The sequence below is a fragment of the Protopterus annectens genome, chromosome 15.part0 (assembly GCF_019279795.1).
Source record: "Protopterus annectens isolate FY-2018-M chromosome 15.part0, PAN1.0, whole genome shotgun sequence".
Taxonomy (NCBI): Eukaryota; Metazoa; Chordata; order Ceratodontiformes; family Protopteridae; genus Protopterus; species Protopterus annectens.
The window spans coordinates 603162466-603189951 of NC_056749.1; the positions used below are offsets into that span (position 1 = coordinate 603162466).

At 42.5% G+C, this 27486-nt stretch overlaps 1 protein-coding gene across 5 annotated transcripts in view; it reads right to left on the reverse strand.

The window, feature by feature from the left end:
• LOC122789947 (ras-related protein Rab-6A-like) overlaps positions 1-27486 on the reverse strand; it is a 423726-nt gene that overhangs the window by 152831 nt on the left and 243409 nt on the right. The window lies entirely within an intron of this gene.

A 27486-nucleotide genomic window follows, 5' to 3' on the forward strand; every position in this document is an offset into this window, starting at 1 on the left:
AGAAATGTCACATATTGGTGAGCAGCGATGTGGATATTAATCAAACTTCTGTAGCCTGTAAATAGTTGCCACTAAAGGTGTGTGTACTCTCTGCAGCCACAAGGTAAACATACAGAGTTTCATTTTTCACAACAGTTTATTTATTTTTTTATAGTTTAGTTAGAGAAAGCAGGCAAAGATGTCAGCAGAGGATTATAGCAAGCTGACAGTGAACCAGTTGGCTAAGGTGTGCAAAGCCAAAGGACTGGTGCACGCCAACATGACTAAAGAAGAAATTACTTCAGCCTTAGTTGCAGCTGTAGCACAGACGAGCAACCAGGAACACAGCCAGTGTGGTGATGGAAATGTGCAGCCCTCAGAAATAGGACAGTTAACCTTTTCATCAGAAGACTTAAAAACCCATCTGGAGTTGAAGAGACTTGAACTGGAGGCAAAATGTATGAAACTAGAACCGGCAGACATACTGTGGCATATGGGGGCTGAAGAAAATAAGAAGCAGCATCAACATAATAGGAAAATGCCGACTCTTCGATAGAAACATGGAGGTAATGGGGAAGAGAATAACCAAACCCAGAAGCAATAAAGTCAGTAAATTGCTTCCACAGTACACAGAAGGGGATAATTTTGATAGTTTTATTCATATATTTGAAACAGTATATAAGCAGTATGTTGACCAAGGGCTCTGGGTATGGTTCCTGACCCACTTACTCTACGATAACACCAACTGCCATTTCTAAATTGTGATACTGATTGTTTAAATTATGACAAGGTTAAACAACGTTTATTGGAATGTTTTAAGTTAACACCTAAAGCTTACAGAAAAAAAAATTCGTAACTATAGATGTATGGCAGATGAAAGTGGATATGATTACACTGCTGCGCTAATCACTTATTTTCATAGATGGGCAAGTTGTTGTCAGGTTGCCACTTTTGAAAGGCTAGCAGACCTTTGGATGAGTAATAAGCCCGTAGCACTTTGCCCGAGAACATAAAAATCTGGTTGGCAGACCGAGAGTGTAACTCTACAGACAAGCTGGGGAGAAAAGGGGATCTCTACTTAGGAAGCAGGGTATCACTGCACAAGAATGAGATACCCAGTGCTGCACATGGATATAAGGGAACCCAAGGTGAGCAGCCTAAACTACCCTAAACAGAGTCCACCAGTAAAAGGGGGAAGCCACTCGTTCAGATGCATGGCCAGGATCAATGTTTTACATGTAACCAGAGAGGCCACATAGCAATCCACTGAAGCAAGGCAGGGAACAAAAGGTGAGGGATCTAGCAAGTGGGAATAACAGCATGCCAGTAGTAAGTTGTCTGGAGACAACAGGGGTACCAGACTATCACCGAAGTTTATATCCTATCTTAGTGGACTGAAAACAAGCCACTGTGAAGAGAGAGAGAGAGCCTCTGACATAACCATTGTGAAGCCTGCAGTGGTTAAACAGGAGCAGTACTAGCTTGGGCAGTCCACTCCAGTAAGAGCTTTGGGAGGGACCCCACTCCAAATACCTTTGGCCAGGGTTCACCTTGACTGGGAGGATGGAAAAGGAAGCAAGCAAATAGGTGTGTTTGAGGATATCCCTGCAAATGTCTTGATAGGGAATGATTCTGATAATACAGTACCTTGTGTGCATGCAGTTACATGCAGTCAGGCTTGGAGACAGGCATGTGGGTTGGACAGCCTGGGGGAGACACAGACAGACCCCACAGTTGAAGCTGGGGCTGCTGATGTGGCTATTTCAAGGAGGGAGCTACCCTGTAGCAGTGAGCCTGAAGGCGAGTTTCAGCTGCTGATGCGTACTGATGCTCCCTTGGACAGGGTGACTGCAAGGGCAGAGGTGAGTAGTAGTACCCAGCCTGATAGTGAGGTACCACTGTAAGAAGATACCAGACTTCCTGTGAAAGGGGAGATGGGCAAGATCACAAAGGTAGGGCTGAGACAAGCTCAGCTCTCAGACACTACATTACAAGGCTGGAGGGAGGTATTCTGAAGGAAAAGGGGAGTCTGTTTACTGGAACAAAGGATTCTCTCCTAGGAAAAAGACTGACTCATAGCAAACATACAAATCTGTAGCTCAGGCTCCCTTCTGACAGACCTTTCCCTAAGACAGACAACAGTGACCCTCCCTTGTCTACAGGGGGCATCCATACAACCAGAAAGGAGTGTCTATCCTCTGGTCCTTAGTGGCTGTAGTTGCAGGGATTGAGAGGAGATAAGTGGTGTGAGTAACCAAGTCTGGCAAAAGCAGAATCATCCAGCAGTGGTTAAGGCATAATTGGAGCTCATCTAACACCAAAAGGCTCCCTGACTATGTTCTTCTTGAGAACATGGGATGGAGGAACCATGGGGACTAGTAACTACTCCAAAGTTTTAGCCAAGAAGGGAGCACTGCAGGTATGTAATGGATCCTGAAAGAAATGGTAAACTTTTAAACAGCCAAAAGGTGATGCCATGCATGCATCCATCCACAGCCCCCTTTTCCCAATTATGCACATGGGGTCGGGGTGTCACTTCAACAGTGACAATCTAGAGCCACAGTTCACACTGCCTGGTGGCAAGCCCCTGCTGTGGCTGTACTCGTGTAACACATACTTGCATGCATACTCATACCCGTGGCCAATTTAATGCGACCAATCCACCTACTGCATGTCTTTGGAATGTGGGAGGAAATCAGTGCACCCAGAGGAAGTTCACGAAAGCACAGGCAGGATATGCAGATTCCAGACAAACGACACCCAATACGAGAATTGAAATGGGAACCTCTTGCTGTGAGACAACGCTATTCACTGTGCCACCCTAACCAAAAGGTGGTTCTGAGGTAAGAAAATCATCACCGATTCTCCACATATGCAATATACTGCTCCTAATGCATAAAACCTACATAAGCATGTTGGAAATAATACCAATAAATACATATTTTACAGTTAGTTCACAAAAACATTCACACAATAAATCTCCCATGAACAAGTGGCAATCCAAAACATACAAGTTTCCCAGCAAAAACTAAAAATTTGTCAGAAAAAATAGTTTTCCTCAGAAAAATAATCTTGCAGAAGATTTGACAATAGGGAATCTATCTGCCCAGCTCTGAAAGAATATGGGGTGACCAAAAGTTCTACAAAGCCTGGCGAAGAATTGCATTTCAGGGTTATGAAAGCTCTAAGGGCTTTAGTGGGTGCTCTGACTGTCTTTATACAGAGCTACACTCAAGCTCCTCATAGCTAACAGCAGAGGATGCCCTAAAGATTTGAAAAGCTGGAAGGAGGCAGTACCAAAATAGCTTAGGCTAGTGTAATAGTTACCCAATGTCGATCATCATGAAAAACTGCCACAGTGGCACCATTACACCAACTTGTAACAGTAGACGTTCGAATTCCTCACTGCCTCAGTGGCACTTTGGGTTATCTGTCAAGGAAAACCAGTACTGGAGAGCTTTCAAAAGCTCGAATTTGCTTCCCTCTCTCTTCCTGTGACAGCTGATTTCTTGAGCATATCCTGAGAGGAAAGCCTTCAGCTGTCACAAGAGGTAAGTGGTAGACTTTTTCAGACATCCAAAGAAGAAAGTCCATTGACTTTACAGGATTCAGTGCTGATTTTTCCAGATAAATGTTTAGATGCATCCCATTTTGGGGTCCCCTTCCTTTCATTTTACTATTAGATTTACTACTCTCTTTCTAGGTTTATGTTTATTTAAAAAGTATTTATTTGAATATTTTATTTCAGTCACTGTTTACAGTAATTCCTGTGGGAATTTCTGATTGTAGCTGTGTTTATTTGGCTTCTGCCTTTGCCAAATGCTTCATTTTACCTTTTCTGAGGAAAAGTATGGTTGTGTAAAATCATACCATAACAGCAGATGGCTTTCTCTTCAGTGCTGTAGTATTCTTTACTAAAGGAATTCCCTGCTAAGGGCAGCCCAACATCAGGCCAGTATTCCAAAACCTTAGGATTTTATAGACGTCATACATCATGTGTATGCTTCCTGCTCAAGGATTAGGGCATAAATTTTATGTTCGGACATACATACCTCAGAACTGAAAAGCCCCAGGGGAAAAAACAGTCCAAAGAATTCCAAGGAACATGTGCATCCGGGAGGAGAAAACAGAGCTGAAGGTGGAGGGAGGGAGCTAATAATGCAACAGTTGACAAAAGGGCATTCACTCTTATGGTAAGAGTTTACAACCACTGTAACTATGTCCTTCCATATCATTGTTGCAGTATTCTTTACTAAAGGAAGATTACAAAACTTAAGAGGAAACTTGGGAGGTGGTAGGCCTAGAAGAACCCTCAAGAAACCTATGCCTTGGCAAAACCAGCTCTTGCTCTGGAAACAACAATCAATTTGTAATGCTTAGTGAGGTATGGACAGAGGTCCAAGTAGCAGCTTCAAGGATGGAACCGGTTTCCAATCAACTGAACAAAAGCACCAAAGGAAGTCATAGCCCTGGTAGAATGAGCCTTTTCAGAAACATGAAAAGAGCAACAAAAACAAATGGTTTGAGAGATCCAGGAGGAAATGGTTTGCTTAGAAACAGCCAAACCTAGAGATCTGGGATGAAAGGAAATAAAGTTGTCCAGAATTGCAAATGGCTTTAGTCTTATCTAAATATCTGAGCTGTCTTATGCAAATCCAAAGTGTGAGGAACCTTCTCACTAGCAGACAGCAGAGAAATTAAAAGGTAGGGCAAATTAATACACTGATGAAGAGACAATTCATTAACTACCTTGGACATAAAGGGTGAGTATGAAGAGACATCCTGTCCCTATGAAAAAATAAAAAAAAGAATAATAGCTATAACAGCCTGGAGTTCAGGAACTCTCTTAGCTGAAGTAAGGGCCAAAAGAAGAACAGTTTGCCAAGTGCAATGTTGTAAGGAAGCTGAAGCTGCATGCTCAAAAGGAGCCGGGGTCAAGTTTTCAAGTACAAAACTGAGGTCCCAGGAAGGTGGAATATGCTTCCTGGGAGGCTTGATATGAAGAATGCCTTCAAGAAATTGCTTGACCTCAAACCTAAAGGCCAGAGAAGGAGTTAAGAGCAGATGAGCAGAAATAGCTGAGAGATGAGCTTCAACAGAATAATATACTAAACCCAGCATGGAGCAATTCACACAAATAAGAGAGGACCAGATTATTTCTACAGAAAGTGGAGCCTGGTTACGAGCAAGGCACCACACAGAAAATCTCTTCCATTTGGGCACACTGGATTTCCTGGCAGTGTTTTTCCTTGCCTCCTGCAGAACCCTAAACACGTCCTCAAGAAAAAAAAATGCCTAAAAGGGATCAAAAGACAATCGCCCACAATGTCAGTTGAAGATTGGACAAGTGAGAATGGATCAGAAACCCCTTGTCTTGTGTAAGAAGGTCCACCCTGTGAGGTAATGTATAATGAGTGCCCCTGGTGAGATGCAGAAGGGGCAAACAATGCTGTCTGGGCCAAAAGGGGGTCATTAACAAGATTCTGGGGGAGTCCAGCTCTTCCTTGAACAGGGCCCTCAGAATCAGAGGAAGGGGAGGAAAGATGTAGAGAAACACCCCCTTCCAAGAAAAAGGCAGTGTCCAGCTTCCATGGCAGATGGCTTGAGACTCTGGTGCAAAAAACTTGGCTGTTCAAAGACGAGGCAAAAAGATTTGCCTGAGGAGTACCCCACTGATGAAGAATGTCCAGAAAAAAATCTCTGTGATGTATCCATTTCTTGCGGCTGTGTTTTGGACCTGTTCAGAGAGTCTGCCACTATATTTTGCTCTGAAGGAATGTACATAGCCTGAAGAGTCACATGATACTGGACAGATAGGTTCCAAACTTAAGAACTAGTCAGTAAAGAAAGTAGGGCCATGCCCCCCTTGCTTGTTAATATACCACATCACAGTGGTACTGTCTGTGAAGATTTTGACAGGCCTTGAAAGACAGAGAGAATGGAAGGTCTAAACTGCAAAAAGGAGAGCTCTCATCTCCTTGGTGTTGAAGTGGTCTGATCTCTGATAAGGAGGCCAGAAACCCTGGACCTTGAGGAATAGAAAGAGGCTCCCCATGCCATGTCTGAGGCAGCCAAGAACAGTTCCTGAGAGGGGACTGGGGGCTGAAAAGGAAGTCCCAGTTTGACAGACATCTGATGAATCCACCACTGAAGCTCGAGTTTGAGGCATGGATGAAGAGGGACTAGAAAATCTAGTGGATGAGAGTGCTGGAGCCATACTAACTTTAGGAACCACGGTAGTTTTCTAATATGAAGCTTGTATAGAGAGAGCACAGGAATGGTGGAGGCCATGAATCCTAGTGCCCTAAAAAATTCCCTGGCTATAACTGAAACCAAAGGAAGAAAGGATTGAATAAAGGTGACTAGAGAAACAGCTTTGGGAGGAGGCAGGGAAGCCTGTAAAGGAATGGTCTGGAGTCTGCAACCACAAAATTCATGATCCTGAGAAAGGACCAGGACTGATTTCTGGACATTCATTGTAAACCTCAGGCTTTGTAAGAGGCGTACAGTACACTGGAGGTGCTGAAGCAAGACCTTGGAGGAGGAAGCCTAAATGAACAGATTGTCCAGATATGGAATGATCTGAACCCCTCTCATTCTGCAAAAGGCAATCACATGACCGAGGTATTTGGTGAATAACCTTGGGGCAGTAGAAAGACCAAAGGGCAAAGCAAAGAATTGAAAATACAAGGAAGAAACAAAAACACAAAAGCTTCCTGAAAAAGGGATGAGGTGGGATGTGATAAGCATCTTTGAGGTCCAAGGAGATCAAAAAAGCCTGGGTGGAGAAGAGGAAAGAGTCTGAATTGATAACATCCAAAAGTAAGGGTCCTTCAGAAAGCTATTGAGCTGAGATGGATCCAGAAGAGGTCCAAGTGTTCTCCTTCCTTCCTGTGAACCAGAAACATTCTAAAATAAAATCAATTCCCATCCTGGGAAGGGTCCACAACTTGAATGGTGCCTTGTGCCAAAAGACCCAGAAGCAGCTCTGGAAAGAAAGGAAGCTGTTCCTGAGGAGGTTGAGGGATGCCTAGAAAAGGAGGAAGGGCTTTCCAAACCAAGAAGTAACCCTGACAGATAATGGACAGAACCCAAGAGTCTTGAGTGACCCTCAACCAACTGGGAAGGGTCAGGGAAAGAGGAGGGGACAACAGAACCTGACTCAAAAAAAAAAGGGAAGCAAACAGTCAACTAGAACCTGGCATGTCATGAAAAGGAGGCTTCTGAGAAGTAAGAATCTGAGTAGACTTAGCAGGAGGAGCTCACTTAGAACCCTTCTTACCTTTGGAATGAAGGTGAGGCTCTCTGTGAACAGACAAATTTGGATGTATAATTCCTCTGGAACGTTGGGATAGGAGACACAAAAATATGTTTCAATTCTTGTAAGGCCTTACCTTTATCCTGAAGAGCCTTAAAAAGTTCAGCAGCAGCAGCAGTAGAACCAAACAGGTTCTTATTGTCAAGAGGAACATCTAGCAATTTAGCCTTAATATCATCAGGCAAAGGCTGGAGATGAAGCAAAGAATAATGTCTCAACACAGAACCAAAAGCAGCAGCTCTATAATACACATCAGCTGCATAATAACTATATTTAAAAGAATGGTAGACTACCTGAGAAGAAGGCCCCAGTAAAGAGAGGGGCAAGATCTTCAAAATCAGGGAGGCCTGTGATAGCCTGGGAAGCCTGAGAGAGAAGGGCTAAAACTTACCTGGTCACACATCACACATGTCTGGTAATTAATTAATGGCCCAAAAGGGCAGGGTGGCAGCAGTATATACCTTTTTACCTAGGCGTTCCGCAGCTCTCCTGTCTTTGTCTGAAGTAGTTTAGTATAAGGCAAAAGCTTGGAGGGTTTGTCAGAAGAGAGACACACTACAGAAGGGTTAGCAGAAGGACACTTGCAGAGGAACTTAAACTCATCAGGCAGAGGAACTTAAACTCATCAGGTACCTTATAAAACCTATCAGGTTTCTTAGGACTGGAGGCTGAGAATCCAGGGCCACTGAGGCTTCTGAAAAGGTATCTAGTGGGGCAGCCAAGACTGAAGGCACAGTAGAAGACTTGGGGACTCCACCTGGAGGAGCTCAATATACTCTTGAATGTCAGAAACCGGAGAACAGTCCCATTTAAAATATCCCATCGTGAGAAACAGTATCCCCAAAGGAGAGGTATTCCAAGGGAGAATTAGGGCTAACAATCTTCCTCCTCAGAGCCATAATCTGAGAGAGAAGGGATCTGAGAGGAATATGCCAAAGACTCTTCCTCAGAATTAAAATCTTCAGCAGAGTCCTGTTCCCTGCCTCTTTAGAGGGGTAGATGGCCAAGGGGGAGCATGCACAGAAACTTCTTATAGAGACTTTAAGACTATCAGTGCATTAAACAATCCCTGGGTGAAATCCTGCCATTAACGCTGAGAATCTTTAGGAACAGGGGACGTTTGTTTTTTTGCTTTTTCTTTTGAGGGATATCTGCCCTAAAATTATTAGGAGGTTCAGACCCTTGTCTACAGTCAACCAATGTAGTATGACTCTCCCCCTGATTAAGTATCTGCAGCACCCATTTGGTCCTTCAGAGAAAATCAGCCAAGGTCCCCCCTCAACATTTGGGGTGGACACTTCAGAGGACATATGAGAAGTTGGATCCATGCTGGCCTCTGACAGGGTCATGGGAAAGGAATCCAACACAACAACCAGGTGATCCTCTGGGCTTTCACCAACCACAAGAGAGACACCTGGGGGAGGTAGAACAGCACCCAAATCAGATGCAAGTTTCTTGGCCTTTTTCTTAGCAGATGGCTGACCTTCAGAACAGAAGGATTCTGCCACAGCACCCTGTGCCAACAACTTAAAAAGTTGGTTCTCCAAGTAAATGGACAAGGAGGAGAGATGACAACATATGGTCTTAGGGACAAATGCTTGGCAGATAGAATATGGCATATGGTTGTGAGAAGCACCCAAACAAAAGAAAAATTCCTTGTGACAATCCTTATGGAGAATTTGCCTCCCAAACTGACATTTTCCCTTTTTGGATAACATGTAAACTCAGAAAAATCAAAGGGAAAAGATAAGAAGCCCCGATGGGGCACTTATCTGAAGCACGGCTCTGTAACCAGTAAAGAGAATGGAGTGTTCAGGCCAATGATCGATGATGGTGGTAGGATAGGCAGCAAAGAAACTCTGAGGTATGTACGTCCACATGTCACCTTTACGTCCTATGCTTTAAGCAGGGTGTATATGTGTGACATACAATGTCTATAAAATCATAAGGTTTTGGTATACCAGCTGGACACTAGGCTACCCTTTAGTAAAGAATACTGTAACAGTGATATGGAAGGACATCCCTCAGTATTTCTCTTGGAAATGCACTGTATGTGTGTGTGCGCGTGCATGCTACTGTTAGAAACTAGGGGTTGTCTCATGTAATCAGAACCACAAATTAGTCACTCCTGTCTTTACTGTTATTCCTCTGTTTATTTTCAGATTTTGACAGGAAACTAATGCAGAACTTTAATTTTTTCAGCATTTAAATATTATTTACAAATACTGACCAGACTTGGCCAGTACTGGGTTAACTTGGCAGATAACCCAAAGTGCCTCTAAGGCAGTATGAATTATAGGGTCTATTTCATATAATCAAAAGTTCAGCTCCACAAACTTCCATTCGTGGAGCCAACAAGAGCAAAAGTTCACTTAATTGAATGTTCACATCAGTAATTTACTACAATAAGGAATGGAATTACTTGGCCAGCATTAGGAAATTATCCCTTTTCCCTCACTGTAGTGCGATCTTGGAGTTGGTATATACAGGTGGGGGCACAACCCCCCCCCCACCTTGATGGGTTTGACATACTGTGGAGTGTGTGACGCGGTCGCTATGTTGGCCAAGTAATTCCATTCCCTGTTATAGTAAATCGGTAATGTGAATGCTCGCTTAAGTGAATGTTCCCTCTTGTCGGCTCCAGGAATGGAAGTTCGCAGTGGTGAACCTTTGATTATATGAAATAAACCCTGAATGATGAACTTCTATAGACTTATTAGCTTGACAACCTAAAATGTATGTAGTACACAATTACTGAGCTGGTAAACAATGATATAGGTGATCTACAAATCCTTGATACTAACCAATCTGGATCTCTTAAACAAACCTCATGTATACTGAACTGAGCTGATTTCTTTGAAAGAGTCACTGTACAAAGACCTGACAGTTTATACTGCTTAAGTTTAACCTCACCAAACCTTTGAGACCATTCCACAGGATAGTATCATAGACAGTGTCTTCCAACTTAACAACCACACATTCAGTCTACTGGATAGGCAACTGGCTCTCCAACAGAATCAACATTGTTAAGGTAGGTGAAACCTTCTCAGGGCAGAGAATTGCAACATGTGGGGTTCCACAGGGCTCTGTCCCAAGTGTTGTACTGTTTGGCATTTACTCCTTAGAAGTGAACAGACTGTTGACTAAGCTTGCTGATGATTGCTAGGTATGTACAACTGTCAAAGGACAAGACTAAAACTTGGAGCTGTCAGTCCCAATACCTTAAATGCCAAAATGTGTGGTGTAATTATTACATTTTGAAAAGGCATCTCTCCTTCCTCTTACCACACTCCTGGTACTCCTCTCAGAACAGATTAAAGTTATTTGGGACTTTGGTACCTATGCTGATAATTACTTTTCTTTTGATCACCCAGTCTTAGGGTTAGGAAGTCCTTCGCCCTGGCTCAGATGATCTGGAGGAGTATCTCCTTCAAGTCCCACACAATCTTGAGCATCCCCAATTCTTCTCTTATTAGCCCTACCCTTGAATATAATGCCCTTTCTGGAATGTACCTCACAAAGCACCTTGACCAGCCTAAAAGGCCCCAAAGGTTTTTAGCAAAGAAGATTTCTGGACTACACACACTAAACTACCGCAAAATCCCTCTATTATCTATCCCTCTATTATGTCCACTTCCTAGAGACTCTAAGGTATGATCTCTACTTAGCTTTTTTAGCATTGAAACCCCCTACCCTTTTTCATCTCTACCATCTTTTTAGAATCAATGTACATCACTCATGCCCAAGAACTCAATCTCAGAACAGCACCACCACCACCTAGTGGCATGAAATTTAACATCTCTGTTAAAACATCCAACATCACATAGTGTGTGAACACATTTAATTATAAGAGAGAAAAAAACACTGCAACATTTTTTTCCTTTGTACACATTATATAAATATGAATTTTGTCTTAATTATTCAGTGTAACATTATGTGGACTGCTCAAGTCCTGTATTCCCTGAAATACCTCTCATCCTCAGCATTATTCTGAATGTATTGTTCCCACAGATTCCATGTATTTCTACTCCTTCCCTTTTATAAAGGTTCTGTCTCCAGTTTTTATATCTCCTTTACAATATTCAACAATTAATTGATTTTGATTTCTACTTCTTTGTCATTTTTTTTTTTTTGGACAGCCAACTGCATTAAACTTAGAAGGGCCTTACTGTGTCTAGGCAATTCAGTTTCTATATCCAAGCTCAAAGGAATCATTTCCTTAGTGAAAATAATTAGCTTCCCAACATTTCTGAAAAAGTACCATGCAGGTAATTTCAAAAATCTATCAACTCATTACACCCCCCCACACACACACAAAAAATGTACCCCAGTACCCCTATATTTCCCATTACAACTCCAGCAATAATTGTCTACCTCCAGAAAAATTCTTTGAAGTCTACTTGGGGTATAAAAATACCTATGCAAATATTTTCATGAAAAAATCCTAAATCTTCTAGATTTAGTCGTATACTTGGGGCCATACAAATATCCTAACATTGTTTCTTTTATATTGCCTTTCCATTCTCGTTTCTTTTCCCACTCCTTTTGATTGATTCTTATAGCTATCACTCATTATTTTATATGGTACTAATTGTCTTTTTCTTTTTTTTTTTTTTACAACAGCTTCTAATCTAGACTACACTTTAACCAGAGCTGGTCTTTCATTTAACACACTCCTATCCCTCTTGTTTATCAATCCCTAACAGTGGAGGCAGTCTCCAACCTGCTTGGCCTCAGCCCACTCTGATTTCCCTCCCTAGTTTGTTCCCAATACCTTGATGCCATTGTTAATTTTCACCAATAAATTCCAGCTCCCTGTTACCTATTTTCTGTGCTATTACTTACAATCATTCCTACTGGTAAAATCTCTTTTCTCCATTGCTGTGTTGGCTTACTTCTCAAAATAGTTCAGCTACATTGTAAATACAAAATTCTGTATGTTTGTTACTGCTCTCCTTAACTGCCTGCATGCAAAATCCTACTCTCCCTTATTTATTTGATGTCCATCCTCCTATTTCAACATAATTCTGATCTGTAGTCTTCTGTTTGTGCTGTGTATATGAGCTTTAATTGGGTATCTCTGAAGTATCACTTCAAATCTGGTAATCCTAAAACATCTTGTTCTGTTGGGAGAAACAACTTAACCCACTTAACGCTTGCCCTCTATCCCTCCCAAACAAATTAATTTATAAATTATTCTCCACAGCTTCTCCTCTAATTTATACAGAAATATGCCTGACCTACACACAATACTACAGGGACTAAAACCATTTTCACTGCATGTACCTCACTATCCATATACATAATCAAGAGCTTCCAACTTCTCATTTTTTGTATCATCTTTTGCTTAGTCTCTTCCTACATATCCTTAGCTGTCATAACAGAATCACTTTTGATCCAAACACCTAAACACTTCATCTTAAGCCAATAAACATGGGTATTGATGAGCCAATTAATGTTTGGGAACATAGTTTACTGGTACAGCCTTTGAGTTAGACTCTTATTGTATATCCTGAAAAAAGTTGAAACTGCCTCAAAATGTTCCAGAACAGAAACATATTCTTTCTGGATTTAGAAAATACAAAATAATATTTGCAAATAACGGTAAATGTACACTCATTCAAATGGAGAAAGTTGTGGTTGTCCAGTCTTCTGATTCACTTAGAAGAGTCCCTCACAGACCAAAAGATATAGTACAAACATATTCTGCTATAGCTAATGCTGGTGTTCTCCATGGTGAGCCAACAACTGGGAAGAATGCCAGGTGATAAAAGGTCCCAAGGCTGTACGATACATAGGACAGTTAAGAGGCCAAGTCATTAAATACCATGGCACCAAAAGAGGTCAGACTCCAGCTATCATGCTCCAAGAATAAGGATTGGTGAAGGCATAAAATAAAGACCAAGAAGCCTTGGCAAAAATGCCTGCAGGGGAAGTATTTTTGTAGCAACCTTCGGAAAGTACAGTTGTGTAAATAAACTTACCATACATAACAGTAGGCATTCAAACAGATAACGCTTAATATGGGACAGACTGCCAAGGATCAGATGTCCAGCCAGTATACAAACTTTTGGCTGCCTTTTATATGCCTGTACAGCCAACGATGCACAAAAGTGTGTGCTGGTATAAAGGCAAATGTATATGTCACAAAAATTCAAAAACTCAGAGTTTCTTGTATCTCAAAAGGGACGCTAGAGCCCAATGAACTAGTTACGTGCTAGGAGAGGGGGCAGGGGAATGGAGCAATGCCACCTTGACAAACAAATTAGTTAGAAAGAAGGACTAGAAGGAAATTCAGAAAGGAAGAAGTAGAAAAAGAGAGGGCGGGAGCGAAAATGTTAATACTGCAGAGATCTATTTGAACATCTCCTGTTATGTAAGTTTATTTACACAACTGCATTACGTTCATCATTTGATCACTCTTGCAGTTGCCTAATCTATATGGAATGATTACCACAGCTTAGTCAGTAAGGAGGAAGGGCCAGAAGTCGAGGAGCCCATGGAGAACAGTCTAGCAAAACTAGCTCCTCATAAGGAGGACTCAAGTCTTATAACGTTTAGTGAAGGTGTGTACAAATGATCAAGTTGCCACCTCCAGAATACTTAACAGTCCTCCCCTTTCAAAAAAGCTCTAGACATAGCCAGCCAAAGTGCTAGCAGAATGTACTATGACCTTGAATCCTGTACCCTTTTACTTAAATAAACTAAATTTGTGTTTGCACAACTATGGAGAAAAGAGAAAACATTGAACAAAATCCCTGTCGGCACACAAACAGAAATCACACTGGCAGTGATCGTCTGAGAAACACACACAGGTGACCACAAAATCGACAAGCTTAAATTCTGTGTAGTTAATACTCACACAGTAGGTTAACCACTTCTGAAAGCAGCATGTTTCAAAGGGTAGTTTCATCATCTGAAAGCAAAGATAATGCAACTGGCAATCCAGATGGAAAGGGTTTGTCCTTCCCTCCCTGAAACACAGCAGATTAACAGCTATTCTATTTCCCTTAAGCAGAACCTCAGCTGACAGTGCCATTAAAGAGGCGAACATCTTTCTCTTTCGGTTACTTCACATAAAACAGAAAGATTGCAAAAATTTACTTGGACAATTTTTTTCACAACATTTGTAAGGAAATGGTACAATCACATGGTTCCCTGCAGATAACGGCCTGGCATTCTGAGATTCTGCAAGAACAGTTGAAGACTCTAGGAAAAAAATGTTCCAGGATATAAGCTTCAAACCTAATGAACCAGCAAGATTAGACAGATGACAGTACAAATTATGGAGTGATTTAGGTTTCAAGGAGGATGGTCTTCATAGGTGGACTAAAATCCAGAACCTCTAAGAACTATGAGACTACTATCCTGCCCTTAAACAAGGTCATAATGGACATAGAGAACTGAAGAATGCACCAAAGTCTGTCAAACAACTGCCTGAAGTCAGTAGCACTTGCATCGTGTTCAGATAGAATAAGTTAGGGTAATTCCCTGCCCAGAATTAATAGCCATCTCACAATCAGAAGACCAAATTTAATAGGAAGAAGAGTTCTTGGCAGCATCAATCACTTCTGAAATACCAGCAGGGAGATCCAGTGGCATAAGAGAGACTGCTACAGCAGCCAATCTAAGAGAAAGAACTGGATGCCACCTCAGGTCCCTTGGACTTCTTTGACTTTAAGAGGTATAGCTTCCAAAACAACCAGAGACATGTTAGGCTAAAGCCATACTCTTCTCAGTCACTAAGGGCTGACACAGATGAGTTTTGGTATTTCTCCTCTAAATTTACAAGGCATGGAATCAAATGGGTTGATGGGAAGGTAATCTTTCAAGTCACAAGAATACATCCATCACCAACTTCCTTGTTGTGTTGGATGAAGAGAAGGGGGAGAACCTTTCATTCTCTAAAAAGTGAGGAAACAGTCTAATTATTGCTGTGGTCCTTATCTTTTTAGGCCCCCAGCTAAACAGGACTCTTGAATCCTCATTTCCGGAAAAGGTGTGAAGGAGTAACTCAAACAGCACTAACATGTTATCTTGCTCAATGTCAAAATTTAATAAAGTGATGTTTCTGTCTACTGAACACCTCACACCACTCCTTTGCAAAGATACAACCATGTGTTCCTTTACTTAGGAAGCACATAACATAATGATGTTCAGATCAAATCAAGAGAGACTACGTTTGCAACCTCCTCACAGCATTAAGGGCCAGAATGACTGCCCTCATTTCTAACCAGCTGATGATGCAAAGTCCTCTCGCTGAGGGTGGTAGGGTAGGAAACCTCTTCCCTTTGAAGTGGAAAAGCTCAGATGGGATCTGCATCCTAACTACTAAATAATCAACCATCAGGAATTTTAATGAACATGAAGATTTACATGGAGGTTAGTGGGAACAGTCCACCATCCCAGGGCCTAGTGACAAAAAGTCTGACACCAGAAGAACTAACAGGGCACAGTGACTCCACAACCATTGTAACCTTATGATTCACCACACCACCTGTATTTTCAGGTATTCAAACACTTACGACTATGTCAACCATCAGAAGCCCAGAAGACATGTAAAGTTTGAGCCCCTACCTTGTAAAGCATCATCAAGCAATCTGCAAAATTCAGAAGTGTCAGAGTCTTCTCAACGGACAGAAATGTTCAACATTAGAGCATGTGCATCTCTCTTTCCCTGTTGGTGAAGGCAATTTTTTGACATGGGATCAGACAAACTGTCTCCAAGTTAACTTCACCCCAGAAACTATAGCCATGGAAGCATTTACTAGAGGAAATCACTCGATGGGGCCACCAGGAGCTAAGCCATTCAGGTAAGGGAACACAATGAGTTCCTTCTCCTGCACTGCCTGTATTATAATGGCTGAAATCCTTGTTAAACACACTGGGAGCAAAGGTTTTGTACTGAAAGTGGTAGTCAACCAAAATTAATATGAGGAACACCTGAGCAAATCTAAATATGGTTGTCCCAGAAGATATGCATCATATCAAGCAACAGGAGCATGGGCTCTACCCCCCTCAAAAGCTACCATCAGAAACCTGGCATACAAATACATCCAAAATGGAATGGCATGGAAGCCTTTGGTTCACACTGAAACCAAGATGAGGAAAAAAAAACATCTTTGGATTTACTATATGAGAAAGACAGTGAGAGAAATAGGGGGGCACTATAAATCCATTGAGAAGTAAAGTATGAGCCTATCACAAGAGATCTGTAGATACAGCTTGGTCTCAGCAATGTCCTTTCTGGGGGAAGGATTTGAAAGCTCTAAGATTTGGCTATTGAAAACCCTCTTTTTTGTGATATCTTCCAAGCTGGGACAAACTGGGAGACCCTTGTCCCACTCAAGGGCATTCCAAGATGTGGAACTGCTGGACTGGCGAAGTCATCATTTGGGAAGAGTTGCCTAGCACTGCGGTGTACAAGGGAAAGATTGTCTGATATTTAAGGTTTAACCCCTGTGCGGTCCTTCCTGAGGGGGAGCTGGTTGAATCTACCAGAAGATGGAAGGGTATTGGAGCGGTCATAGCTGATCTGTAATGCAGCACAGACTGGTTTCTTCTCCAAATGTTCCTCAACCAGACACTGTAAGGGCTTGGTCATCGAGGACATCTGTGGAAAGGGTCATCAGGAACAGTCTGACCTTCTGCTAGGCAGAGGGAGTCACAGTCATGCCATTCAGAGTGCGCACACACACACACACACACACACACACACACACACACACACACTCGCACAGTGTCACTCTAACCATACAAGCAGCTCACCCTAGATTAGAGCAGAACACATGGTATCCCACTTTGAAAGCCACAGACAGCATTTCCCAGCTAATCCTTAAGCTCACACTCTGGAAGGATGTTTTTCCAGCTCTTGATCCTACAGAGAGGAATGGAACCTGGGTCAGGTAGTTGGCCAGGTGAAGTGATCCAAGGAGATATCTTTCCTGTCCACCCTAACTAATGACTTGGATTCCTTGTCAGCTGGCAAGGTGCTCTAGTTGTTGCACCATGTGCTGAATGATTAAATCAAGAATCAATTCCTTGAGACCTGATCAAGCTTTCACTCTAGATGGCAGGGGGTGACGCAAAAGGTTAAGTTCAGCAGTACATGGGCACTTCTAGGCTGTAGAAATAGCATCCTTAATCATGGATAAAAAAGTGAGTGTGTGTGTGGGGGGGCTGACACAGGGTTCCTCCTCCTTACTACGGAGTTTCTGTGGGGAAGCAATATGGTCAAAGACCCATGGGGGACTTTGTACACCTTAAGATTTCCTCACTGAAGGGATCATCCAATGGGGACTTCTGGGTCCTCTGACTTCTCTAATGAGGCAAACGAGGAGGAAAACTGCACCTTCACAGCTCCTGAATGTGCATGCCCACAAATGGCTGACTTCTGAAATAGCAAAAGGTGAGCAAGCAGTACTGATTAACGAACAAGGTACTGGTGCTTAGCAGTTCCAAGTTGGCTACAAAGTTATTAACAGGCTGATTAAATATTTCCCACTATGAAAACTGAAACTCATTAAAAAAGATAGTAAAAGCTATTAATTTGGGTAATGGTTACTGGCTAGTAATTACACTGCCAGGAAAGAAGAAATTTGGAGAAACGAGAAACTCAACCAAAAAAAAATGGTACAGAAAAAATCTGACTAGGAAGAATCTTGCACATGTTAAAAGTAGCTCAGAAGTGTTTAAAAATAAGTCAACACCGAGAAACAAGGTCAAACAACAAATGGCTGGAAAAACAGAAGCGGCTTTAACTATCTGCTTAGATGAACACAGCATGAAGCTTCTCAAGTAGAGTGCTTTCAAACAATAGTGGAATTAAAAGGCAGAGCATGCACACATACATGCATAGAAAGAAAAGGGATTTGTTGCTGTACTAAAGAAACTGGAAGGAATAGACTACAATAGTTTTATTAAAGTTCAGATAAGCAACTTCTACAACAAAGTTTATTCAGTGAGATGGCACATTATGGGCATGTTCTAAATCTGGCCATAAGGAAGCAGACAAGACTTATATTAGTAAAGATGGAATCATACCAGCAGTAAGAGCTGCTCTTGACAAAATTGTGGTAGATGGGGGAAAGTATTAAACTGGGAACAGCAGAGGTTTAGTGGAAAATGACTGTACATTAGGCAGGAGAGAAGCAATTTTATCCCAGCAATTTGGGAATGTTGAGAGGCAGGTCTGAGATTCAAGCTGCTGTATTTCAGCTTGCTTCAAAATATTTTTTCTGCCGGATCAAAGACATTTCTAGATGGAGAACAGGCTAAGGAGAAAATAAATTTTAGCCAACACAGGGTAACCCATTCTCATTCTTCTGACAATAACAAAACCCATACAGACACTGTGCCATTGAAACTTTTTTGAATATTCCAAAGGAAAACATTTGAAAGACATAAAAAGCACAATGGCTGAGTAGATGAGTCACAGGTATCTTGGACTTGAACTAGAGACTGGTGTTAGGAGAAGACTACAACCTGAGAAAAATGCACTTATCTAGCCAAACTGGAGGTAAAGCTCTCTCTAACCAAGACCGAACTTGACATTCAAGAAGAGAAGGTAAACACTTGCACCACACCACACTTACCACATAGTTTCACTAAATCTAAACCACCAAAATTCACACACTTCTAGGCTGTGGAACACAAAAACATTTGCAGAAGCTCTCAATAATAATCTGTCAAAGCAACAGAGACCTCCAAAGCAGAAATGTAAGCAACTTCCACCCCCCCCCAACACAACCCAAATAACACATAGCCCACAGACTCAGTGTGCCACTTAACCAAGCCAATAAGGCAAAACAACGTATCCAACACACTAGTCATAGGTGACTCTATAGTCAGGCACACTGATGTCCCACTCACCAGGCTAAACAAGGAGAAGGTTACTGTCAGCTGCCTGTCGGGTGCCAGGATCAGTCACATAATCCACGCACTCAGGGTCAGTCCACAACAAGTACAAATATGACTCTGCAACTGTCCATGTTGGTGTGAACGACCCGAGACGTACCTCCCCGGACTACATGAAAAGAGACATGGAAGAGCTCTCCAATCTTGTAGCCCAGGCAGGTATGACCCTAGCCCCGAGTAGCATTCTGCCATCGCCCAGAATGATACCGCAATACAAGGACAAAATGATTGACTTCAACAATTGGCTGAGCTTCTGGTGTCATTCTAGGGGCATCCAGAATCTGTTTGCTTGGGGATGACATGGTCGACAGGCCACGATGCTTTGCCAGAGATGGCCTGCACCTGTCGCCCCTGGGATTCCGGACACTGACTAAGGTTCTTGTTGCCCCTATAGTGCCTTTTTTAGGCAAGGTTCAAATGACAAATTCACCACTGTAACAAGAACAGGCAAGCAAAAACTGAGGGTAATGCTACTCAATGCTAGAAGTCTAAATCTCAAAATGCACTCACTCGAGGCACTCCTTAAAATGGAGAACATCGATATCTGTGCAGTGACTGAGACCTGGTTCAAGGCTCCAGACAGCACCCCTGCACTACCGGGCTATAACTCATACCACACTTTTCGGCCATGTAACCTGGACCAGAACACCAAAGGTGGAGGTGTGTCCATATTCATTAAGGCTATCCACACCTCCACGCTAGTTGCTCAGCATAATGCATCTGAGGTTATCCAAGTGCCACTAACTCTGGGCAAAACTGCAATCCAAAATTGTAGCTTACTACAGATCCCCCACCATGTCTCAAGATTCCCACTCCTCTTTTCTTGATGTACTGGAAAATATTAGGGTTAAACCAAACACCCTAATAATGGGCAATTTCAATTACCCCACCATTAACTGGGAAAACTACTCGTGTACCAACTCCTTCACACAACGCTTTCTGGAAATCATAAACTCCAATGCCCTGGATAAACTTATCCACACCCCCACCAGGGGCAACAATATCCTAGACCTAGTCATTACCAACATGAGTGTCCGGTGTTCCACACCTGAAGTCAACTTCTCGTTGGTCTGATCCAACTGTAAGCTAATCACCCCTGATACTCACATCCCTCCCCCACCCTCCATTAAGGAAACCACGGTAAAAATTTCTCCAAAGCCAACTTCATGCTTCTTAAGACAGCAGTGGTGAACTTCATGACACCCATGCAGATGGACAATACAGTTAGACTGCTGAATCCTACACAAATGCACTCTATAAGCACTTACACAAGTGCATGGATCGTGCTATCCCAAACAGATCCAAGACACTATCCTCCAAAAAAAGGAAGCCAATCTGGTGGTCTCCTGCCATAAACAAACTGTACAACAGAAGGAAGAAATTGTTGCAAAAGAGAGTAAAATCACATGAGTGGAGGAGCTCCCTGGTCAGCCTCAGTAAGAAGCTGAGATCCCTTATAAGATTCTCCAAAGCTAGCTACGAAAACAAAATCGCCACTGATTCTAAGGACAACCACAAAGCATTTTATAGCTATGTCAAGAATCTCAATGGCAACACCCAGATCTGCTCTGAGTTACAGCTCAACGGCATGAAAATTACAGAACTAACTGATATTGCCACATCCTGGCAGACAGGTTCAGTGCTAACTTTACCCCCCTCACCCCCTAAAGGGCCCATATCTATACAGGATGAATGCAGAGTCCCTGTAATCACAACTACGCAAGTAAAAGCTGCACACTCTAAAGCCAAAAACACAGCATCCATGGGGTCGCATTTTACACGAACTTCAGATGAACTGGCTCCCCACCTAAGCACCATGTTCAATCATAGCCTCACATCAGGCTTTGTGCCCACTGAATGGCGTACAGCAACAGTTATCCCACTCCACAAAGGGGGAGCCCAACACTGATCCTGGGAACTATCGCCCTATTAGCCCGGTCTGCAAGGCCATGGAACGTATCATCATGGAACTCAAACAAAAAGACATTGGTAACCTCCAAACTCTGGATCCCACCCAGGTCGGGTTTGTGAAAGGCAGATCATGCCACCTGAAACACAGGCTGTAATATGCACTTTAGCATAGGTAACAATTTTACATTGGGTAATGCTTGTGGGTGCAGCTCTCCATTTGGGGCACATGCTCCTATCTGGACAGTTACTTTTATGTCTTTGTTCTATGTTAAAAGGGGATGTGGGTTCTGAAAATGTTTTAGTTTTATGTTTGAGTGACTTAATTTAAGCAAAAGATTTTGAAAATATGACACTGGTTGAAATGGAGATGAGAAGCAGCAGCTACACAAAAGATCAGTCCACCATACACAAATGGAAGCTAAAAGTTACAAATAGGCATTCATAAGAACCCAGAAAAATGTAAAAGGGTTTCCCCTACCGAAAAGGGTTTTTCAAAAAAAGCAAAAAAAGTAAGTTTTTCCCCCAAAGAAATGTTCAAATAACATTGTGCAGTCCTTCTTTGGGTAGGCTTTTTGGCGGGAATCCAGAAAAGGGCTCCGTTTCACCCCAAAATTTGGCCAGGGCATTTACTAAGGAAATACCGGGCCAACCCAGTTTTCTTCCCCCAAGGTAGACCCCCAAAGACCCCCAAATCCTGAAAAAAAAAATCCTTAAACAAACAAATTTTGTATAAATTAAAACCAACCATAAAAAGAGGAAAGGGGGGAAATTAAATTGGTTGCAGAAATTGGACCCTTTAAAAACACTTTTGGGTATCAAAATTTCCCATGTCCTCACATGCTCACCCAAAAATTTTGGGTGAATCCAAAGCGGGTAAACGGGAAACCAAGATGGGGAAAAAAAAACATCCTTGGATTTACTATATGAGAAACACAGTGAGAGAAATAGGCGGGCACTATAAATCCATTGAGAAGTAAAGTATGAGCCTATCACAAGAGATCTGTAGATACAGCTTGGTCTCAGCAATGTCCTTTCTGGGGGAAGGATTTGAAAGCTCTAAGATTTGGCTATTGAAAACCCTCTTTTTGTGATATCTTCAAGCTGGGACAAACTGGGAGACCCTTGTCCCACTCAAGGGCATTCAAGATGTGGAACTGCTGGACTGGCAGGGGAATTTCATCATTTGGGAAGAGTTGCCTAGCACTACTTGGGTGTACAAAGGAAAGATTGTCGATATTGGGGTTTAACCCCTGTGCGGTCCTTCCTGAGGGGAGCTGGTTGAATCTACCAGAAGATGGGAAGGGTATTGGGCGGTCATGGCTGATCCTGTAATGCAGCACAGACTGGTTTCTTCTCAAATGTTCCTCAACCAGACACTGTAAGGGCTTGGTCATCGAGGACATCTGTGGAAAGGGTCATCAGGAACAGTCTGACCTTCTGCTAGGCAGAGGTCACAGTCATGCCATTCAGAGTCTTGGCACACACACACACACACACACACACACACACACACACACACACACACACTGGCACCCAGTGTCCTCTAACCATACAAGCAGCTCACCTAGATTAGAGAGCAGAGACATGGTATCCCACTTTGAAAGCCACAGACAGCATTTCCCCAGCTAATCCCTTAAGCTCACACTCTGGGATGTTTTCCAGCTCTTGATCCTACAGAGGAATGGAACCTGGGTCAGGTAGTTGGCCAGGTGAAGTGATCAAGGAGATATCTTTCCTGTCCACCTAACTAATGACTTGGATTCCTTGTCAGCTGGCAAAGGTGCTCTGAATTGTTGCACCATGTGCTGAATGATTAAATCAAGAATCAATTCCTTGAGACCTGATCAAGCTTTCACTCTAGATGGCAGGGGAATTGTATAAAGGTTTAAGTTCAGCAGTACATGGGCACTTCTAGGCTGTAGAAATAGCATCCTTAATCATGGATAAAAAGTGGTATGTGTGTGGGGAGCTGGCCACAGGGTTCCTCCTCCTTACTCACCAAGGAGTTTCTGTGGGAAGCAATATGGTCAAAGACCCATGGGGACTTTGTACACATAAGATTTCCCTCTGAAAGGGATCATCAATGGGACTTCTGGGTCCTCTGACTTCTCTAATAGAGGCAAGCGAGGAGGAGAAAACTGCACCTTCACAGCTCCTGAATGTGCATGCCCACAAATGGCTGACTTCTGAAATAGCAAAAGGTGAGCAAGCAGTACTGATGGAACAAGGTACTGGTGCTTAGCAGTTCAAGTTATTTCTAAAAGTTATTAACAGAGCTGATTAAATATTTCCCACTATGAAAACTGAAACTCATTAAAAAGATAGTAAAAGCTATTAATTTGGTAATTGTTGCTGGCTAAGTAATTACACTGCCAGGAAAGAGAAATTTGGAGCTTGAAGCTCAACCAAAAATGGTACAGAAAAAATCGTGGCGAGGAAGAATCTTGCACATGTTAAAAGTAGCTCAGAAGTGTTTAAAATAAGTCAACACCCAGAAACAAGGTCAAACAACCAAATGGCTGGAAAAACAGAGCTGGCTTTAACTATCTGCTTAGAATGAACACAACATGGAAGCTTCTCAGAGTAGAGAGTGCTTTCAAACAATAGTGGAATTAAGAAGGCAGAGCATGCACACATACATGCATAGAAAGAAAAGGGATTTGTTGCTTTTGTACTAAAAGAAACTGGAAGGAATAGACTACAATAGTTTTATTAAAGTTCAGATAAGCCCAACTTCTACAACTCAAAGTTTATTCAGTTGAGAGATGGCACATTATGGGCATGTGTTCTAAAATCTACAATACCATAAGGAAGCAGACAAGACTTATATTATTAGTAAAGATGGAATCATACCAGCAGTAAGAGTAGCACCTTGACAAAATTGTGGTAGCATGATGGGGAAGGGAAGTATTAAAGCTTTAGAACAGCAGAGGTTTAGTGGAAAATGACATGTACATTAGGCAGGGAGAGAAGCAATTTTATCAACTTGATTTGGGAATTTTTGAGAGGCGAGGTCTGAGATTCAAGCTGCTGTATTTCAGCTTTGCTTCAAAATATTTTTTCTACTTGGATCAAAGAGACATTTCTAGATGGAGAACAGGCTAAGGAGAAAATAAATTTTAGCCAACACAGGGGTAACCCATTCTCATTCTTCTGACCAATAACAAAACCCACTTGTACAGACACTGTGTACCATTTGAAACTTTTTTGAATATTCCAAAGGAAAACATTTGAAAGACATAAAAAGCACAATGGCTGAGTAGATGAGAGTCACAGGTATCTTGGACTTGAACTAGGAGACTGGTGTTAGGAGAAGACTACAACCTGAGGGAAAATGCACTTATCCTAGCCAAACTGGAGAGTGAAAAGCTCTCTACCTAAACCAAGACCCCGAACTTGACATTCAAGAAGAGAAGGTAAACGCACTTGCACCACACCACACTTACCACATAGTTTCACTAAATCTAAACCACAAAATTCACACACTTCTAGGCTTGTGGAACACCAAAAACATTTAGAAGCTCTCAATAATAGTAAATCTGTCCAAGCAACAGAGACCTCCCAGAAGCAACTGAAATGTAAGCAACTTCACCCCCCCCCAACACAACCCAAATAACACACATAGCCCACAGACTCAGTGTGCCGCCAACCAAGCCAATAAGGCAAAACAAGCGTTATCCAACACACTAGTCATAGGTGACTCTATAGTCAGGCTTTACACTGATGTCCACACTCACCCAGGCTAGAAACAAGGGAGAAGGTTACTGTCAGCTGCCTGTGGGGTGCCAGGATCAGTCCACATAATCCCCACTTGCTCCAGGGTCCAGTCCACACAACAAAGGCCACAAATATGAGCTCTGCAACTGTCCATGTTGGTGCTGAGCTTGACTTGAGGCACGTTACACTCCAGGACTACATGAGAAAGAGACATGGAAAGAGCTCTCCCAATCTTGTATGCCCAGGCAGAATATGAACCCTAGCCCCAGGTAGCATTCTGCCATAAGCCCAGAATGATGCAAATGGCCACAGGACAAAATGATTGACTTCAACAATTGGCTGAAAGCTTCAAGGTGTCATTCTAGGGGCATCCAGGGAGAATCTGTTTTGCTTAGGGAATGAGCATGAGTGCGACGAGCCTTGAGCCGATGCTTTACCAGAGATAAGCCTGCACACCTGTAAGCCCCTGGGATTCAGGATACTGGCTAAGGTTCTTGTTGCCCCTATAAGGATTTACCTTTTTTGAGGCAAGGTTCAAATGACAAATTCACCACTGTAACAAGAACAGGCAAGCAAAACTGAGGGTAATGCTACTCAATGCTGCAAGTCTAAATCTCAAAATGCACTCACCTGAGGCACTCCTTAAAATAAGAGAACATCGATATCTGTGCAGTGAGCTGAAGACCCTGGTTCAAGGATCCCAGACAGCACCCCTGCACTACCGGGCTATAACTCATACCACACTTTTACGTGCCATGTAACCTGGACCAGAACACCAAAGGTGGAGGTGTGTCCATATTCATTAAAGGCTATCCACACTCCAAAGCGTAAGATTGCACTCCAAGCATAAGTGCATCTGAGGTTATCCAAGAGTGCCCGCTATGCAACTCTCCAGGGCAAAAACTGCAATCAAGTCAAAATTACTGTAGCTTACTACATGATCCCCCACCATGTGTCTCAAGATTCCACTCCCTCTTTTTCTTCTTGATGTACTGGGAAAATATTAGGGTTCTGTAAACACGCACCCTAATAATGGGCAATTTCAATTACTAGCATTAACTAGGAGAAAACTACTGCGTGTACACCAACTCTCCTTCACCTGGCAGCGCTTTCTGGAAATCCTAAACTCCAATGCCCTGGATAAACTTATCCACACCCCCACCAGGGGCAACAATTTCCTAGACCCTGATCATTACCAACATGAGTGTCCGGTTATTTCCACACCTGAAGTCAACCAGCTTCCTGCGTTGGTCCGACGTCCAACTGTAAGCTAATCACCCCTGATACTCACATCCCCTCCCCACACCCCTCCATTAAGAAACCACGGTAAAAATTTCTCCCAAAACCAACTTCATGCTTCTTAAGACAGCAGTGGTGAACTTCATGACACCCATGCAGATGGACAATACAGTTAGACTGCTGAATCCTACACAAAATGCACTCTATAAAGCACTTACACAAGGTGCGGATGCGTGCTATCCCAAACAGATCCAAAGACACTATCCTCCAAAAAAGGAAGCCAATCTGGTGGTCTCCTGCCGTAAACAAACTCAAGAAGGGAAGAAATTGTTGCAAAGAGAGTAAAATCACATGAGTGGAGGAAGCTCCCTGGGAAAGCTACTTACTCAGTAAAAGCTGAGAGATCCCTTATAAGTTACTCCAAAGCTAGCCTACTGAAAACAGAAAATCGCCACTGATTCTAGGACAACCACAAAAGCATTTTATAGCTATGTCAAAATCTCAATGGCAACACCCAGATCTGCTCTGAGTTACAGCTCAACGGCATAGAAAATTACAGAACTAACTGATATTGCCACATCCCACAGCGAGATAGGTTCAGTGCCCCAACTTTACCCCCTCACCCCATAAAGGGCCCATATCTATACAGGAAGGAATGCAAGGAGTCCCTGTAATCACAACTACATGAAGTAAAAGCTGCACACTCTAAAGAGCCAAAACACAGCATCCATGGGGAATTAGCATTTTACCCACGAACTTCCAGAATGAACTGGCTCCCCACCTAAGCACCATGTTCAATCATTAGCCTCACATCGCGGGCTTTGTGCCCACTGAATGGCGTTACAGCAACAGTTATCCCCACTCCACAAAGGGAGCCAACACTGATCCTGGAAACTATGCAGCCCTATTAGCCCGGTCTACCATGCATGGAGCGATATCATCATGGAACTCAAACAAAAGACGTGTATTGTATCAAACTCTGGATCCCGCAGGTGGGTTTTGTGAAAGGCGAATCATGCCACCTGAAACACAGGCTGTAATATGCACTTTAGCATAGGTAACAATTTTACATTGGGTAATGCTTGTGGAGTTAAAGCTCTCCATTTAGGGCACATGCTCCTATCTGGACAGTTACTTTTTATGTCTTTGTTCTATGTTAAAAGGGGATGTGGGTTCTGAAAATATTTTAGTTTATGTTTTGGTGACTTAATTTAAGCAATCCATTTTGAAAATATGACACTGGTTGAAATGGAGATGAGAAGCAACTACACAAAAGATCAGTCCACCATACACAAATGGAAGCTAAAAGTTACAAATAGGCATTCATAAGAATTGTCATGTATAATAAGTGGGGGTACAAAGGTTACAGTATCGCAGAAAATGGGGACTTTCATGGAAAACAAGAA